Source organism: Silurus meridionalis, chromosome 20 (assembly GCF_014805685.1).
Source record: "Silurus meridionalis isolate SWU-2019-XX chromosome 20, ASM1480568v1, whole genome shotgun sequence".
Classification (NCBI taxonomy): domain Eukaryota; kingdom Metazoa; phylum Chordata; class Actinopteri; order Siluriformes; family Siluridae; genus Silurus; species Silurus meridionalis.
Genome location: NC_060903.1, coordinates 9,369,227 through 9,389,004, shown reverse-complemented (window position 1 = coordinate 9,389,004; position 19,778 = coordinate 9,369,227). Strand labels below are relative to the sequence as shown.

Sequence of the window (19,778 nt, the reverse complement as noted above, 5' to 3'; positions counted from 1 at the left end):
AGTATTTATATTGAGCACTTATCTTGAGGATGTTTCCTTGGAATTCTTATACAGACAACATGATGTCATCATGATATGACAATATGGCATGCAAAATGAAAAACAATAACCTATAAGACAGCCACCATGCCCATCACTAACAAAGAGATCATATAATAAAAATATTGTTTTTTGAACATTATTAATATTAAAGCATCTTTAGCTATTAATTAAAAAGATAACAAACGTATATTTTTTAAGTTAACAATACAGCAGGATACAACGGCTGTACCTGTCGGTGTTTTGAATAATTACAAAATCAAACAAGTCGACTCCTTCCTACTGTTCATCTGTCCTCTAAGATTTACAATTTCACGATTCATTTGATTCGCTTTTTCATTAAATCCTCTTTCCAACAGGGCCGCTTGTTCCTGTAAAACACACACACACACACACACACACACACACACACACACACACACACACACACACACAAATATATATAAGTAATTTATAAGTATTTAAGTTTATAAGTAAATATATGAAATATTTTACGTACCATTGTTTAAGCAAACATTGTTTCTTTATTATTTTAATTTATTATATCAGGGTTTAATAAAATGGTAAAAAACATAAATTTTATGATTTTATCACTTATTATTCTGAATATTTTAATTACATAAGATTATGACATAACATTAGCATAATTCATTTGAATAATGTATTTTCTGGGAATAAATGTTAAATATTATTGAACATATTTAACATGAAATTTTATTTGTGGATAAAGTGCACTTTATCTATTTTATATATGTATATGTAACTAAATTGTGTGAAATATGTCTGCAGATCTTCATGTTTGTGTGCATCCGCTAAAACATAAGTGACTAGAAAGTCTACTCTGGGTAAAACCAAAAATGTGTCAGTGCTGTGTGTTTCCATTCCTGTGTGCTAATATTGATTAAAATTTTTACTACATGAATTTTGTCACTAATATTACATAAAATAATTATTTACACAGACACGGTAGAAGCAATCTTGAAACTTAAAATTTTGTCAGGATTCGCCACAGTTAAACATGCAATCCTGACCACGTACATAAAAGAGCTGAGCATAGACTAACCTTCTTTTTATGTTCTGCTTCAGTGAGGCACTTATCAGCTAAAAGTATATTCCTCCCAAACTCATCCTTTTCTTCAGATACTCAGTCAACACCTCCTCACTCTGTAAACACACACACACAAATATATATATATATATATATATATATATATATATATATAAGTAATTTATAAGTATTTAAGTTTATAAGTAAATATATGAAATATTTTACGTACCATTGTTTAAGCAAACATTGTTTCTTTATTATTTTAATTTATTATATCAGGGTTTAATAAAATGGTAAAAAACATAAATTTTATGATTTTATCACTTTTATTATTCTGAATATTTTAATTACATAAGATTATGACATAACATTAGCATAATTCATTTGAATAATGCATTTTCTGGGAATAAATGTTAAATATTATTGAACATATTTAACATGAAATTTTATTTGTGGATAAAGTGCACTTTATCTATTTTATATATGTATATGTAACTAAATTGTGTGAAATATGTCTGCAGATCTTCATGTTTGTGTGCATCCGCTAAAACATAAGTGACTAGAAAGTCTACTCTGGGTAAAAACCAAAAAATGTGTCAGTGCTGTGTGTTTCCATTCCTGTGTGCTAATATTGATTAAAATTTTTACTACATAAATTTTGTCAGGATTCGCCACAGTTAAACATGCAATCCTGACCACGTACATAAAAGAGCTGAGCATAGACTAACCTTCTTTTTATGTTCTGCTTCAGTGAGGCAATTATCAGCTAAAAGTATATTCCTCCCAAACTCATCCTTTTCTTCAGATACTCAGTCAACACCTCCTCACTCTGTAAACACACACACACACACACACACACACACACACACACACACACACACACAAATATATATAAGTAATTTATAAGTATTTAAGTTTATAAGTAAATATATGAAATATTTCACATACCATTTTTAATTAAACATTGTTTCTTTATTATTTTAATTTATTATATCAGGGTTTAATAAAATGGTAAAAAACATAAATTTTATGATTTTATCACTTTTATTATTCTGAATATTTTAATTACATAAGATTATGACATAACATTAGCATAATTCATTTGAATAATGCATTTTCTGGGAATAAATGTTAAATATTATTGAACATATTTAACATGAAATTTTATTTGTGGATAAAGTGCACTTTATCTATTTTATATATGTATATGTAACTAAATTGTGTGAAATATGTCTGCAGATCTTCATGTTTGTGTGCATCCGCTAAAACATAAGTGACTAGAAAGTCTACTCTGGGTAAAAACCAAAAAATGTGTCAGTGCTGTGTGTTTCCATTCCTGTGTGCTAATATTGATTAAAATTTTTACTACATGAATTTTGTCACTAATATTACATAAAATAATTGTAATATAGTATTATTAGTAAATGATTGGTGCTGATATTTTCAATTAGAAATGTGTATAAAATATGTATAAATAAGGAGTAAAATTTGGTTTGTGATAGTACTGATGTCATTTATTTGTTACCCTAAGTTTAGCCTCCAGCACTCGTTCATTATTCGCCCTTTCTCTTTGAATCTCTTCATCCATACGTTTCAGCAGCTGAGTCATGTGCTGCTTATTAGTTTTTTGTTGGTCCCTTAATATCTGCTCCTGAAGCTCCTTACTCTTCTTTAAAGATTCAATCTCCCATTCTAGTGCCACTTTTTGTAAACGCTCAACTGAGTATAGAAATAAAATAATTATTTACACAGACACGGTAGAAGCAATCTTGAAACTTAAAATTTTGTCAGGATTCGCCACAGTTAAACATGCAATCCTGACCACGTACATAAAAGAGCTGAGCATAGACTAACCTTCTTTTTTATGTTCTGCTTCAGTGAGGCACTTATCAGCTAAAAGTATATTCCTCCCAAACTCATCCTTTTTCTTCAGATACTCAGTCAACACCTCCTCACTCTGTAAACACACACACACACACACACACACACACACACACACACACACACACACAGACAGATTGCTACTCTAGTTAATTGATGTAATTGAGGTTATTCTGAATTACATGGTTATTAGGGATTGTTTAGACAACAAGGAAAATAGAGAATGTATTATCTGGCTTACCATCCACTGTTTGTGTGTGCGTGCTTTAAAAAGATATGTCAATCTCTGGAGATGATCACGGTACTGTTTGTATCCTCCAGGGCGCATAAATGAGCCGTCACTTATAGCCGTCTCCAGAGGAGCAAACACCTGTACCAGCTCCCTCTTACAAATATTCAGACTTTCCTTACGATTCCGATCACACAGATGTTGATACACAGTCTGGATCTCTTTCTTGTAATGGAGATAGACAAACAGTGTGTTCGTATAAAATGTTTGTGTTTGTATAAAAAATATTTTATTATTTTCATCATTTTAGAGACTAATTTGATTTCTTTGTATGTATTTGGGGGTGTACTACATGTATGCTTAATGTTTCTAAGGTACCTTAAGCTTCAGCTGTGCTTTTTGCTCAGTGTCATTGAAGGAAGTCCTTATAAAAACATCAATTGCTGCCATTTCTGCTTTTCTGTGGATGTCTGATAGCTCAGATGGGTCAAGTGGAAAGCACACTGACTCAGACAGCTGACTCTGGTAAGCCTGCAAGCCCTGTTCTACTGCCCGTTCATTCTGAATCTGAGCCAAAGCCTCCACTGCATTCTCCAGACAAGGAATCTGCCCACTGCAAATAGCCTCCACATAAACCTCAGCCAGACTGCACAGAGCTGACAAAACATCGCCGTTCTGCGAAAAAGTGATGCAAACACCGCCTGGGCAGGTTGAAATTCTCAGCTTTAGTATCAGAACCTAGAAAATTAAAAAGAATAGTGTTTTAAATATATATTCTACAATGACTGTCATATCAGTTGTTTAGATGTTTTTATAGAAACCATTGTCGGAATAAGTGATGGTTCCAGTTCAGTTCTGTGTGTTGAGAAGCCTGAAAAAAACTGTTGCACAGTCTGGATGTCAGTGCCCAAATGCTTCGGAACCTCTTCCTGATGAACAATAAATTTAAGGATAATGAGATACTATGAAGAATGGCTGTTTTTACTAACCAGGTTTAAGTATCAATGCGCTTTCCAGATATTCATCAGCTGTAATGGCCCTGCCATCCTTTTCCAACCTCAGCATGAAGTCTCGCACAGTCCAGATGAAGGAGGGGAAAACATGCATAAACTCTGCTGAATCATCATGGTCACCACTTGTCTGTGCGTTCACTCGGATGTTTTAGTGAGTTCTGTCACATAGCTGCAGAGGACATGTTAAAGAAAATGGCACTAGATCAGCAGTTCTAGCAGTATCCACAAACATATTCATTAAGGCATGCAATAATACTTCAAAATACAAACAATGTAAAAGTATGTTAAAGAAAGGACTAGGGGACAATACTGAGTGTTTGTTGTGTCTGTGCAAATTTCTGTCGACTCAAAGTATTTATGTGCATAGTATACAGTGTGTAGTGCAAAAACTACTGAGGATGTTCAGAACGTTGAGGAAAGTCAGCACTGTTACCCCCCTGCAGCAGCTTTTTGCAGATGTTAAAGGATGCCAGCCTTCTCAGGAAGTACAGCCGGCTTTCCTGTACTCCTACTCCTGTCATCTCCTGGTACAGCCAACAATAGTAGTATCTTGTGTTTGTGTACTATATGCTAGTGGTATATAGTAAAGGATACTGTAGCTTATCAATGGCATTGTTGTCTATGACCCCCATGCTGTTATATACAAGAGTGCTACTGAGCAGGACAGATAAGCAGAAGATCCATGTGTCATGCTTTTCATCACCCTAAAAAACATAAAAACTTATATAACTGTAATTCAATCTAATCAATAGCAATAATTTAGTTATTATTGGTTTATTATATGTTTTCCACAGCTGTTAAAATTGCTCAGCAATAATTTAGTTATTATTGGTTTATTATATGTTTTCCACAGCTGTTAAAATTGCTCAGCAATAATTTAGTTATTATTGGTTTATTATATGTTTTCCACAGCTGTTAAAATTGCTCAGCAATAATTTAGTTATTATTGGTTTATTATATGTTTTCCACAGCTGTTAAAATTGCTCAGCAATAATTTAGTTATTATTGCTGAGCAATTTTAACAGCTGTGGAAAACATAATAAAGATGGTAAGGTAAAAAAGAATAGAGATACTGTTGACATGATTGTTATGGGGTTCTTCTTGGTTCTTCTTGATGGAGATATTGTCCATACCTTGTACACATCCCCGAGTCCCTCAGTGTCAAGCAGCACCAAAGTGTGTCCTGGTTTATTGGGATGTGGAATGCACCACATCCAGTGAGAGGAAGCTGATATGATAAAGCAGAGAAAGGTGGACATGTTGTGTATTCACGATTCTAAGTGGAAGAGGAGTAACGGCAGAAACATTGACAGTGGTTTTAACTTTTCTACTATGGTGTGGATAAAAAGAGAAATGGTGTTGGGTGATCCTGAAAAAAGAGTAAATTAAGAGTGTAGTGAAGGTGAAGAGAGTTACAGTGATGAACGTGAAGCTGGAAGTTGAAGGGGTGATGATAAATGTCAGTGCCTATGCTCCACAAGTGGGTTGTAAGATGGATGAGAAGGAAACATTCTGGAGTGAGTTAAGTGGTGGAGAGTGTACATAGTCAAGAAAGATTGGTGAATGGAGCAGACTTCAATGGTTGATGAAGGAACAGAGGTGATGGAAGGTGATGGTTAGTTATGGCCTATAGGAGAGGAATGTGAAAGGACAAATGGTGGTAGATTTTGTGAAAATGATGGAAATGGCAATGGTAAATACTTATTTTAAGAAAAGGAGGAGCATAGAGTGACATATAAAGCACACAGGTGGATTCTGTATTCTATGCAGGAGATGCAACCTGAAAGAGATTGGGAACTTTAAGGTGTTCTCATGGGACAGTGTATTTAACCAGATCGGATGGTGGTCAGTAGGATGGTTTGGAGTTGAAGAAAAAGAGGAGGAGAGTGAGGACTGAAAAAATAAGATGGTGGAAACTAAAGGAGGAAGAGATTCATGGTATGAGGTATGAGATTCAGGGAAGAGGTCAGACAGGGGCTGGATAAATAGGTGGTGGTGAAGAGGTGCTGGATGATTGGGCAACTACTACTCTACTACTAAGTGATAAGGGATACAGCTAGGAAGGTGCTTGGTGTGACATTTGGAAAGAGAAAAGAAGACAAAAGGAGGAATAAGTAAGTACAGGAAAGCATAAGGGAAAGTGATTGGCGAAACAGAATTGGCATAGGCAGAGATAAAAAAAGTAGGCAGGAGTACAAGGACATGTAGCAACAGGTGAAGAGGAATGTAGCAAACGCTAACAAAAAGGTATATGAGCAGTTGTATAAGAAGCTGGACACTAAGAAATTAGAAATAGATTTGAAACCGATTAGATAAGCAGAGGGATCGAGCTAGGAGGATGTACTGCAAGTTAGGGCAATAAAGGATGCAGATGAATATGTGTTGACAAGTGAGGAAAGTGTATTGAGAAGGTGGAGAGAGTATTTTACGCAGCTGATGAATAAAGAAAATGCGTGAAAGGAGGTTGGATGATGGGGAGGTAAAGCAGAAAGTTCTTAGGATTAATTAGGATGAAATTAAGAGGATGAAGAGTGGAAAATCGGTTGACCCAGGTGACATACCAGTAAAAGCATGGAGATGTTTTAGGAGAGATGGCAGTGGTGTTTTTAACTAGATTGTTTAACATGATTTTGGAAGGTGAGAGGATGTCTGAGGAATCAAGGAGTGTGCTGGTCCTGATTTTTAAGAAAAAGGGAGATGTGACATCAAGGGAGACCTGCAGTAACTACAGGGGAATAAAGTTGATAAATGACATCATGAAGTTATGGGAAAGTGGAAGCCTAGTGGAAGCTAGGCTGGAGGGAGAGGTGACCATCTGTTAGCAACAGTATGGTTTCATGCTGAGAAAGAGCACTAAGGATGCAGTATTTGCTTTGAGAATATTGATGGAAAAGTATAAAGAAGGTCAAAAGGAGTTAAATTCCGATAAGACGGAGATTTTGTTCATCGGCCCAAAAACCAGTATACAGAAGCTCCAGCATCTCAACCTGCATTTAGACGGATGTTCTGTAACCACTATTTCAACGGTAAAAGACCAGGGAGTTATTTTAGACAGCAACTTGTCTTTCAAAAATCATATCAACCAAGTTACAATAACAGTCTTATTTCACCTTAGAAATATTTCTAAGCTAAGAAACATGTTATCTATATCTGATGCAGAGAAGCTCCTCCATGCGTTCATGACCTCCAGAATAGACCATAATAATGCATTACTAGGTGGATGTCCTGCATCATTAATTAACAAGCTTCAGTTAGTTCAGAATGCGGCAGCAAGAGTTCTTACAAAGTCAAGAAAATATGAAGAAGTAGATGCCGAACTCGCAAACATCCCGTACCATCTAGGGACATACCAGTGCCAATTTGATCTCACTACATGTGTGGAGATTTGACATTGGACCTCCTGTAGTGTTTAAAGGCTCTGGCATGGAGAAGCTAGTGCTGGATCTGTGATGATCACAAATGTTGATCCTCAGTAGCTCCTAGTTTTATAACCATAATAACTGCAGAAAGAACATTACTTATAATCTTATACTCCAATACTCATGTTGGTTCTCACTCTCCAGTGTTCTGTATTGTTGCAAGATTTTTGATCAAACACTTGATGTCACCCAAATGAGGATGGGTTCCCTTTGAGTCTGGTTCCTTTTAAGGTTTCTTCCTCAAAACATCCAAGGAGCTTTTCCTTGCCACAGTCACCAGAGCTTGCTCATCAGGGATAAATGCACACCATTCACCGTGACTGTTGATTTCTGTAAAGCTGCTTTGAGACAATGTCTGTTGTGAAAAGCGCTATAAAATAAACTTACTTGACTTGACTCTCTTGGTACAAAAGAGTGCCAAGAGAGCAGTTGTGGTATTGCATGAGGAAGTCAGATGTGGCAGAGAAGTATGTGTGGGTGGTCCAGGACAGTGTGACTGCAGTGAGGTGTGCAATAGAAGTGACAGACTGGTTCAAGGTGGAGGTGGGATTGCATCAAGGATTTCTGTTTGCAGTGGTGATGGACAGGTTGACAGGTGGGGTCAGATTGGAGTCTCCATGGACGATGTTGGTAGATGATATTGTGATTTGTAGTGAGAGTAGGTAGCAGGTTGAAACAAGCCTGGAAAGAAAGAGAATTAAAGTCACTAGTGGTAAGACTCACTATATATGTCTAGTATAGTATATGTCTAGTAGACAGGCACATATGTCCATGATGAAGTTCAGGTGCCAGCAGCAGACAAAGCTTGAGGTGGACCACCACTGTGTAGAAAGACCAGACAAAGCATGGAGCGAGCCTCCTGTTGGCTGCCCTCGGGGACCGGTCTCTGATGGACACCCTGCCTTTCTTGCCTGAAGTGATGATACTGAAGGAAGCCTTCTGCGCAGGGATGGTGTGACGCCCCTTGCAGAGAACAGCGGTGGTGCAAAGATCAGCAACAGAGCAACGCCCTCTGCGGAGACCAGTAGCTGAGCGAAAATCAGGGCCAGAGCGATGATCAATGCCATCAAGGCCCTCTGCATAGACCATGACTTCAGTGTAAACCAGGGGCTGGGCGAACATCTTGGCAAAGCCCAGGGGTGGAGTCACGTTGTCAATGAAGCCCGGGGGCAGAGCAATGTAGTCAGCAAGGCTCAGGAGTGCAGCAGTGACCTTGAGCGAAAAAGAAAGCCAAACAACGTACTATGACGAAACTGGCAAAAAAAACTGTGTGATATTTTTGGCACAGCAGGCGGACTGGGTGGAGCTCGATGAAAGACCAGTGGGGAACAGGGACTGGAGGCACAGCCATCTCAGTATGTTGTCAAAGGCTGTTTGACATGCCATAGATTGGGGATGACTTTCCGTAAAGTACTCCGTTCTCTGCTCGTCCAAAATTCGAACCGGTAACCAGGGTAGCCAACAGAGATCCGTGACAGGGTTATGGTCCAGTAAATAATGCAGGCAGAAAAGCAATACAAATCTCAGGGACATGAGGAGCCAGTAAGATAATCTGGCCCAAAGTTAATGTCTTTAGTGTCATTAAATACTTGGCAAAACAGGAAAAATTAGAAGATGGCCACGGACAAGTAAGTGCACATTGCAAAACTGGAAGTGCATGCTGAGAGCCCAGAAGAGCCTGACAGTATATGTGTGTGAATAAGAGGAAGGACAGTGGATTGATGCAAGGGGTAGAAGTGGTGAAGGTGGAGTGGGTGAAGAAGAGTGGCAGGAGTGATTTGTAAAAGAAGGGTATTTGCAAGCATGAAAGGGACAGTTTATAGAACTGGTTTTGAAACCTGCTATGATGTATGTTTAGAGAAAGTGGCATTGACAAAAAGACAGTAGGCGGAGCTGGAGGTGGCAGAGTTGAAGATGCTGTGGTTTTCATTGGGAGGATGGACAGGATTAGAAATTAGGTTATTAGAGGGACTGCGCAGGTAGAAAATTTTGAAGACAAATTGAGAGAGGCTAGATTAAGATCATTCGGTCATGTGCAGAAGAGGGAAATGGGTATATTGGAAGAAGAATGCTGAGGATGGAGCTGCCAGGCAGGAGGAAAAGAGGAAGGCCAAGGAGGAGGTTTGTGGATGTGGTGAAGAAAGACATGCAGGTGGTTAATTTGAAAGAGGCAGATGTAGAGGACAGGGTGGTATGGAGACGGATGAGCCGTTTTGTGAAGAACAATAATTGGAGTAGTCGAAAGAAGAACTTGTCTTGTGCACATAGACTGAATTTAAAGATTTGTAAAAAATAACTAAAACTTTACTGTTAATCCACAAGCATTTAGCTGTCAATTGGCAGGCCAGGATTATTTTAGTGACTTTGCTCTTTGAAACTTATTCATCAAAATAAACTAATCTTTTATTAAGTCATATAGTTAATTTTGTTCCTTTGATCATAAATACAATAAAATGTAGCATTTTCAACAAGCAGATCCAAAACACATCTACATGCATGAACTATATCTATAGTTCCATTAGTTTATATATGGATATATAATTGCATAGCATATATCAGAGACACATGACAAAAGAATGAACAACTGATACAGGAGATCTCACAGCTAAATGGCTAATCAGATCAGTCATGTCATGAAAACTGCAGGAGACGTTGTTAAGAAAAACAATTGGAGAAGGTTATACAACATAACAAATCTTTAAACCTTTCTTGGGGCACAAAAAATATATATATTACATAAAATTGTAAAAATAAATTTGGCACAAACAAGATTTTGTAGGTTCTGTAGTCTCGGGATACGCTTAAATTCCTTAATGCTTTTGGATCCCTTTATCATTCTGTTAGCTACTGTAATGCTTTCCATAAAGATTTATTATCATGCATACCACAATGGCACAGTTTTAGAGAAATACCCTTTGACTGCATTTGTGAAAGTCTTCTGACAACTTTATAAGAATGTAAAGACTAAAGTTAAGAAACATGTTATGTTAGGCTAATGTAAGATTAAAATAGATTGCTGGATGTATTATTTCAGGTTTCTGCATATTGACACCTTTGCTAGATCCTTGGGGGAGGCAACACCCTGGGTGAATGGAGCTCCTAGAGGTAAAGCTTGAGTGCACACCTCATAGGCTAGGGCAATTGCATCCCTCACCCAATATGACATAATTTGCTAAGTGGCAGTCATACATAGGTTTTGGCCCCCATAGCATATGACAAGCTGCTCTGACTTATGCCACTGACTATTGTGGTGGATGTAAATCTAAAGAGCATGTACTGAACACAGTAGGCAAGGTCTCTCCTGGTCTAGTGTCGTGAAAGGAGGAGGGCAGAAGGTTTCGAGAACGACTGGATGGATAGATGAAAGGGAAACTTCCAGAAGATAATTAGGCGAAGGATGTGGAAATGCTTTGACCAGCCCAGGGGGAAAGTGTAAGCAGGATGGTGAGACTGACAGGGTGCACAGGAAAACTATGACCTCTTACTGGCCGGCTGAGTGTGGTGAGCCACTCCCCAGTCCCTAACAGTGAGATGCCTGTCCACTTTTGGCTTTGAGCATCAGTGTTTTGTATGTGATGCAGACAGCTACAGGAAGTCAGTAGGGTTTTGTGGGAGAACACAGGAAGGATCTTTAAATATTGTCTGTACATTGTGCACCAGAGTGTGATTTCTCAAAAATTCACGATTTACATGAAGCTATACCCGCTGGATGGTTGATTGTGGTCACAGCCTTTAAAACTTACTGACTGCACTTCCACAACACTTTTGTTTGTATCCCCAGAGCAAGTGAAAGCTGGCCAATAGGGTACGTTTTTGTTTGGTTACATTTATAAATAAATAATTTATACAGTAAAAAAAAAAAAACTTTAACTTTATGATTTTATCACTTATTATTCTAAATATTTTAATTACATAAGATTATGACATAACATTAGCATAATTAATTTTAATAATGTATTTTCTGGGAATAAATGTTAAATATTTTAAAGCATATTTAACATTAAATTGTATTTGTGGCTTAAGTGCACTTGACCTATTTTATCTATATACACACAACTAAATTGGAAGTAATCTGGAGAGGTAAATTATCAATTTTGTGAAATATTTATGCAGATAATTCATGTTTGTGTTCATCTGCTAAAAACATAATAGATATAAAATAGCTGTGACCAGAAAGTATACTCTGGGTAAAAAAACAAAAAAAAATGTGTCAGTGCTGTGTGTTTCCATTCCTGTGTGCTAATATTGATTAATGTTTTTACTACATAAATTTTGTCACTAATATTACATAAAATAAGTTATTAATATAGTTTTATTAGTAAATGCGTGGTACTGATATTTATAATTAGAAATGTGTATAAAATATGTATAAATAAGGAGTAAAATTTGGTATGTGATAGTACTGATGTAATTTATTTGTTACCCTAAGTTTAGCCTCCAGCACTCGTTCATTATTCGCCCTTTCTCTTTGACTCTCTTCCTCCATACGTTTCAGCAGCTGAGTCGTGTGCTGCTCATTGGTTCTTTGTTGGTCCCTTAATATCTGCTCCTGAAGCTCCTTACTCTTCTTTAAAGATTCATTCTGCCGTTCTAGTGCTTCTTTTTGTAAACGCTCAACTGAGTATAGAAATAAAATAATTATTAACACAGACACAGTAGAAGCAATCTTTGAAACTAAAAATACGTTACATTTTTGTCAGGATTCGCCACAGTTAAACATGCAATCCTGCCCATGTACAAAGTTCTTCTCTTATCACTGTAATTTGTAAAGAGCATTAAAGAGCTGAGCATAGACTCACCTTCTTTTTTATGTTCTGCTTCAGTGAGGCAATTATCAGCTAAAAGTATATTCCTCCCAAACTCATCCTTTTCCTTCAGATACTCAGTCAACACCTCCTCACTCTGTAAACACACACACACACACACACACACACACACACACACACACACACACACACACACACACACACACACACACACACACACACACACACACACACACACACACACACACACACACACACACACACACACACACACACACACACACACACACACACACACACACACACACACACACACACACACACACACACACACACACACACACACACACACACACACACACACACACACACACACACACACACACACACACACACACACACACACACACACACACACACACACACACACACACACACACACACACACACACACACACACACACACACACACACACACACACACACACACACACACACACACACACACACACACACACACACACACACACACACACACACACACACACACACACACACACACACACACACACACACACACACACACACACACACACACACACACACACACACACACACACACACACACACACACACACACACACACACACACACACACACACACACACACACACACACACACACACACACACACACACACACACACACACACACACACACACACACACACACACACACACACACACACACACACACACACACACACACACACACACACACACACACACACACACACACACACACACACACACACACACACACACACACACACACACACACACACACACACACACACACACACACACACACACACACACACACACACACACACACACACACACACACACACACACACACACACACACACACACACACACACACACACACACACACACACACACACACACACACACACACACACACACACACACACACACACACACACACACACACACACACACACACACACACACACACACACACACACACACACACACACACACACACACACACACACACACACACACACACACACACACACACACACACACACACACACACACACACACACACACACACACACACACACACACACACACACACACACACACACACACACACACACACACACACACACACACACACACACACACACACACACACACACACACACACACACACACACACACACACGAGGTTATTCTGAATTACATGGTTATTAGGGATTGTTTAGACAAGAAAGATTATAGAAAATATATTAGCAGTCTTACCATCCTCTGTTTGTGTGTGCGTGCTTCGAAAACATTTGTCAAGCTCTGGAGTTTATCACGGTACTGTTTGTATCCTCCAGGGCGCATAAATGAGCCGTCACTTATAGCCGTCTCCAGAGGAGCAAACACCTGTTCCAGCTCCAGCTTACAAGTATTCAGACCTTCCTTACGATTCCGATCACACAGATGTTGATACACAGTCTGGATCTCATTCTTGTAATGGAGATAGACAAACAGTGTGTTCGTATAAAATGTTTGTGTTTGTATAAAAAATATTTTAATATTTTCAATCATTTTAGAGACTAATTTGATTTCTTTGTATGTATTTGTGTGTGTACTGCATGTATGCTTAATGTTTGTAAGGTACCATAAGCTTCAGCTGTGCTTTTTGCTTAGTGTCATTGAAGGAAGTCCTGCATCATTAATTAACAAGCTTCAGTTAGTTCAGAATGCGGCAGCAAGAGTTCTTACAAAGTCAAGAAAATATGAAGAAGTAGATGCCGAACTCGCAAACATCCCGTACCATCTAGGGACATACCAGTGCCAATTTGATCTCACTACATGTGTGGAGATTTGACATTGGACCTCCTGTAGTGTTTAAAGGCTCTGGCATGGAGAAGCTAGTGCTGGATCTGTGATGATCACAAATGTTGATCCTCAGTAGCTCCTAGTTTTATAACCATAATAACTGCAGAAAGAACATTACTTATAATCTTATACTCCAATACTCATGTTGGTTCTCACTCTCCAGTGTTCTGTATTGTTGCAAGATTTTTGATCAAACACTTGATGTCACCCAAATGAGGATGGGTTCCCCTTTTGAGTCTGGTTCCTTTTAAGGTTTCTTCCTCAAAACATCCAAGGGAGCTTTTCCTTGCCACAGTCACCAGAGCTTGCTCATCAGGGATAAATGCACACCATTCACCGTGACTGTTGATTTCTGTAAAGCTGCTTTGAGACAATGTCTGTTGTGAAAAGCGCTATAAAAATAAACTTAACTTGACTTGACTCTCTTGGTACAAAAGAGTGCCAAGAGAGTCAGGTGTGGCAGAGAAGTATGTGAGGGTGGTCCAGGACATGTATGAGGGCAGTGTGACCGCAGTTCGGTGTGCAATCGAACTGACAGACTGGTTCAAGGTGGAGGTGGGATTCCATCAAGGATTTTCTGTTTGCAGTTGTGATGGACAGGTTGACAGGTGAGGTAAGATTGGAGTTTCCATGGACTATGATTTTGGTAGATGATATTGTGATTTGTAGTGAGAATAGGTAGCAGGTTGAAACAAGCCTGGAAAGAAAGAGAATGAAAGTCACTAGGGGTAATACTCAGTATATGTCTACTAGACAGGCACATATGTCCTTGAGCCGTGGCATGAGGAAGGTCAGGTCCATTGGCAGACAAAGCGGGACTTGAGGTGGACCACCACTGTGTAGAAAGACCAGACAAAGCATGGAGCGAGTCTCTACCGAGCGAAAATCAGAGTGGTGAAGGTGGAGTGGGTGGAGAAGAGTGGCAGGAGTGATTTGTGATAGAAGGGTATTTGAAAGCGTGAAAGGGACAGTTTATAGAACTGTTTTGAAACCTGCTATGATGTATGTTTAGAGAAAGTGGCATTGACAAAATGACAGGAATGGTAGGTTTAAAGATGGTGTGGTTTTCAATGGGAGGATGGACAAAATTAGAAATTTGGTTGTTGTAGGGACTGCGCAGGTAGGACGTTTTGAAGACAAATTGAGAGAGGCTAGATTAAAATCATTTGGTCATGTGCAGAAGATGAAATGGGTATATTGGAAGAAGAATGCTGAGGATGGAGCTGCCAGGCAGGAGGAAAAGAGGAAGGCCAAGGAGGAGGTTTGTGGATGTGGTGAAGAAAGACATGCAGGTGGTTAATTTGAAAAAGGCAGATGTAGAGGACAGGGTGGTAGGGAGACAGATGATCCGCTTTGTAGAGAACCCTAATAGGAGTAGTCGAAAGAAGTTGTGCACATAGACTGAATTTAAAGATTTGTAAAAATAACTAAAACGTAACTGTTAATCCACAATGATTTAGCTGTCAATTGGCAGAACAGGATTATTTTAGTGACTTGTTTTTTGAATCTCATTCATCAAAATAAACTAATCTTTTATTGAGTCATATAGTTAATTTTGTTCCTTTGATCATAAATACAATAAAATGTTGTATTTTCACCAAGCAGAATATATTTCCATTAATTTATATATGGATATATAATTGCGTAGCATATATCGGAGACACATGATAAAAGAATGAACGACTCGGACAATAAGAGTTGCAAGGTAAACTGCACAATTCTGTTTCCAATACATAGCCTATGGACATTTTGCAACACTTTGCTCATGCGAGTCTAGTAGAAAATTAATAAATCTCTCTCATTAAAGACGTGTTCAAATTGAAAGAAACGTTCATGAACAACCCATCAGTACAAGTCACTACAGCCAGCTATTTTATCTTTTGATATTACAAACATAATAGTTACATTTTTTACTAGTACATCTGCATAATATATAGAATAAATTATCCCACCACTTTCTTTTAACAATCTAAATTATTACATTTTTGAGAGCTCCCCCTATATATATATGTTAAACGGGGTACACTTGTCTTTAACTTTAAACGTACTTGGGCTCAACTGTTAGTTTAAAAATTGTATCTTTGATATGGGAGATCTCACAGCTAAATGGCAAATCAGATCAGTCCTCATGTCATGAAAACTGCAGGAGACATTGTTAAGAAAACCAATTGGAGAAGGTTATACAACATAACAAATCTTTAAACCTTTCTTGGGGCACAAAAAAAATAAAAAAATAAATATGGCACAACCAAGATTTTGTAGGTTGTGTAGGCTCGGGATATGCTTAAATTCTTAGGTGCTTTTTGGTCCATTTATCATTCTGTTAGCTACTGTAATGCTCTCCATAAAAGCACAAAATTCTAATTTATTATCATGCATACCACAATGGCACAGTTTTAGAGAAATCCCCTTTGACTGCGTTTATGAAAGCCTTCTGACGACTTTATTAGATGTCTTTATTCAAGTGAGATTAAAATAGATTGCTGGATGTATTATTTCAGGTTTCTGCATATTGATTCTTACCTGTTTGTTGTCCTGCTAGCCGGTTCATTAGATAAGACTTCCCTGTACGGTAGAGTCCCACCACAGCCACTACAATAACTGGTTGAGTGATCCCATCCAGTATATCTTTAGCTTCTTTGACAACACGTAGGCATCCTTCAGAATCGCTGCTAATCAGGCATACTGGCTTTTCCATTACTTTCAACATCTGATTATCACCAACAGATAACAACACAACACAACTAAAGTTTTGATGCTACCAATGCAAACATAGCATATTTCACATATACAGTTTATTAAATTATATACATACATACATACATACATACATACATACATACATACATACACACAGACACACAGATATATACACACTATTCACGATTGTTCCCTCCTTGGACCACTTTTGTTAGATACTGACCACCCCACAAGAGCTGCAGTTTTGGAGATGCTCTGACCCAGTGTTTTAGCCATCACAATTTGGCCACTGTGTCATTGTGGTTATGTGTGAAATCGCATAGCCACTTCTGTTTTTATGACAGTCTAACGATATGGATTCTATTGAGTTTTATGTACAGCTTCAAGAGTTTCTGTTAAAAGAAGAAAATCCTAAATATTCTGCATATCCAGAGAGTAAATGAATAAAGGATGGACGGAATAAAGACATTTCTTATAGTATGCTGAAATAAGTAGAACGGTTAAGTAGAACATATCTTTAGAAAGTTTAATATTTGTTTAATAAGTTTAATTTTATGCTGTCTCTTTATTTTTGAAAATTTTGGTCTCTTTTTGTCTTGGCTCTCCCTCTCTACACACCGTGTTTATCCCCAAAACCCCACCCCCTTTCACCTGAACTCACTCATTCAAGTAACATAGAACTTTAACCCTTACACATTACTGAACACTACAGAACATTGTAACTTAATTGGTGTCCTTAAGCATTGTGAAGGTGGCATCACGTCCCAGGCAAGCGCTCCGAACAACGACAACCAGGGGGGTGCTGGATGGACAGCTCCATATCAGCACCCGTGTTGTGGAAAGCTGCAGAGCACATGGCAGCGGGGCGGAGTGGCATAACGAGGCACGGCTGGAAGCTCATGACGAGAACGCTAAAGCAGCGACAGCGGCAAGAGCAGCGCGAGCTACAGCCGCAAGAGCAGCGCGAGCTACAGCCGCGAATACGCCGATTCTCTTCCGACGACTGTGTAAAGAACTCTACGTGCCGAGGACACCGAGCACCCACTCGCACAGACAGGTTTGGGTCTCAGCTTTCCTCGGACGGGCCGAGGCCGCGAACAACACCCATTTGGGACGGCGCTACATTGGTAGCTCCAGCTGGCACGGCATTAAGGACCAATTCGCAGTTCCATATAAAATTTAACTCCTTCTTTTCTCCGGCACTCCTGTAAAACTATAAATAAAGAAATCTTGTGTTTTTTTTTTTGTTTTTTTTTTTTTCTTTGACATTCAGCTCTCTGGTGTGTGCGTTCATGCCAGCACGCGAGCGAGGCGCTACAGCATTTAATGACATTACAGTAATGTGACCATGAAAATTTTTTTTCCAAGAAATAACCCTTCTCTTTCTCTCCTCTCTCTCTCGTCTCCCTCACACCAGCCATGATTCTTTTTAAAGGTAAAGTGCAGGTTCATCTGTTTTATTTTTTACTTTATTGTGTACTAATCATTGATATTTGTTTCAGATATGGAACAATTATGCCTGAGCTCCTTCCTATATTATGCACATAGTAACTTCATTACGGTTATGTTTTATTCACACATTTATATTGTTTGTAATTGTCTTGTGGAATTTTATCCATTTAATCGTTTTACATGCTGCATAAACAATTTATTTTAAAGACAAAATAATATTGCCTATTTAAAAAACAAAATTGTATTTATATATACATTTTTTTTAAAAAATCAACCATTTAAAATGTAATAACAAACACTTAAAATACATACCTTATAACAGTTGCTTGCTGTCTAGTTGCAAACCGAATCTGTTGGCAGTCAGCAGGTTATAAAGGGCCACTCCCCAGACTTGTGTGGACCAATATGCATGAGATCAGGAAAGACGGGTGTTTTCCAAGTTACTTTCATTTTTCATGAATTTTCATAAATGAAACTAAATTGCTTGACCATTAATACTTATTATAGGATTGGGCCTAGTTAATTTACTTTTACTTTAAGTTTGATTAAGAGGAGTGGGTAAGAAGTGGTGGCTTATTGAAATGGGTAGGTATGGAGGCATAAAGGTAGCAAAATTTTATTTAAAATATAATATAGAAATGTATTTCCATTTTATATATATATATATATAAAAGTTTGGTGTAAAAAGAAATGAAAATGTAATTTTATCATTTTAATTTGCCATTTCCAACAGTAGTTATATGTAAATGACATACTAATTTGAATGTTTTATAAGTGAAATTAAAATGTATAACCCAAATTGATTTGATAAGTTTAACATGTCCATCAGAAATGGTAGCAACATGATCAGTTACATGTTATTTGTCCTAAAGGCAAATATCAGCAGAAGTGTATTACTTTTGGAGCGTTCAAAACATGGCAGCTGCAGATCGCTGGCAGATGAAGTGGAGCATAAACAGAAACATTGAGGTGTTTCTGAAGATGTTTTGTTACAAAACGAGCCTCAAAACTTTTTGTTACCACCTTGTATGGTAATAGAAAATGTAAATTTAAATACAGAAATATTTTGCCATTTGAATATTGCATTGTCATTTTGCATGTTACATTTTAAATACAATTTTGCTACCTCTATGCTTAAATAGTTGAGTTGATGCTAACAAATTTATACAAATGTCCCAACTTTTGTTGATTACTTACAAACCCTCTGTCAGTATTACACAGTGTTAAAAATAATTGTGTTACCCACTTCAATAAAGTTTGTACAGTGCTGTACTACAGTAAGTAATATATTGCAGACTAGTATAAGCCTTAA

General features: G+C 37.9%; 1 pseudogene; it reads right to left on the bottom strand.

The window, feature by feature from the left end:
• Window positions 1-34: 34 nt before the first annotated feature.
• LOC124403246 lies at window positions 35-19,048 on the bottom strand (annotated as a pseudogene).
• Window positions 19,049-19,778: the final 730 nt, after the last annotated feature.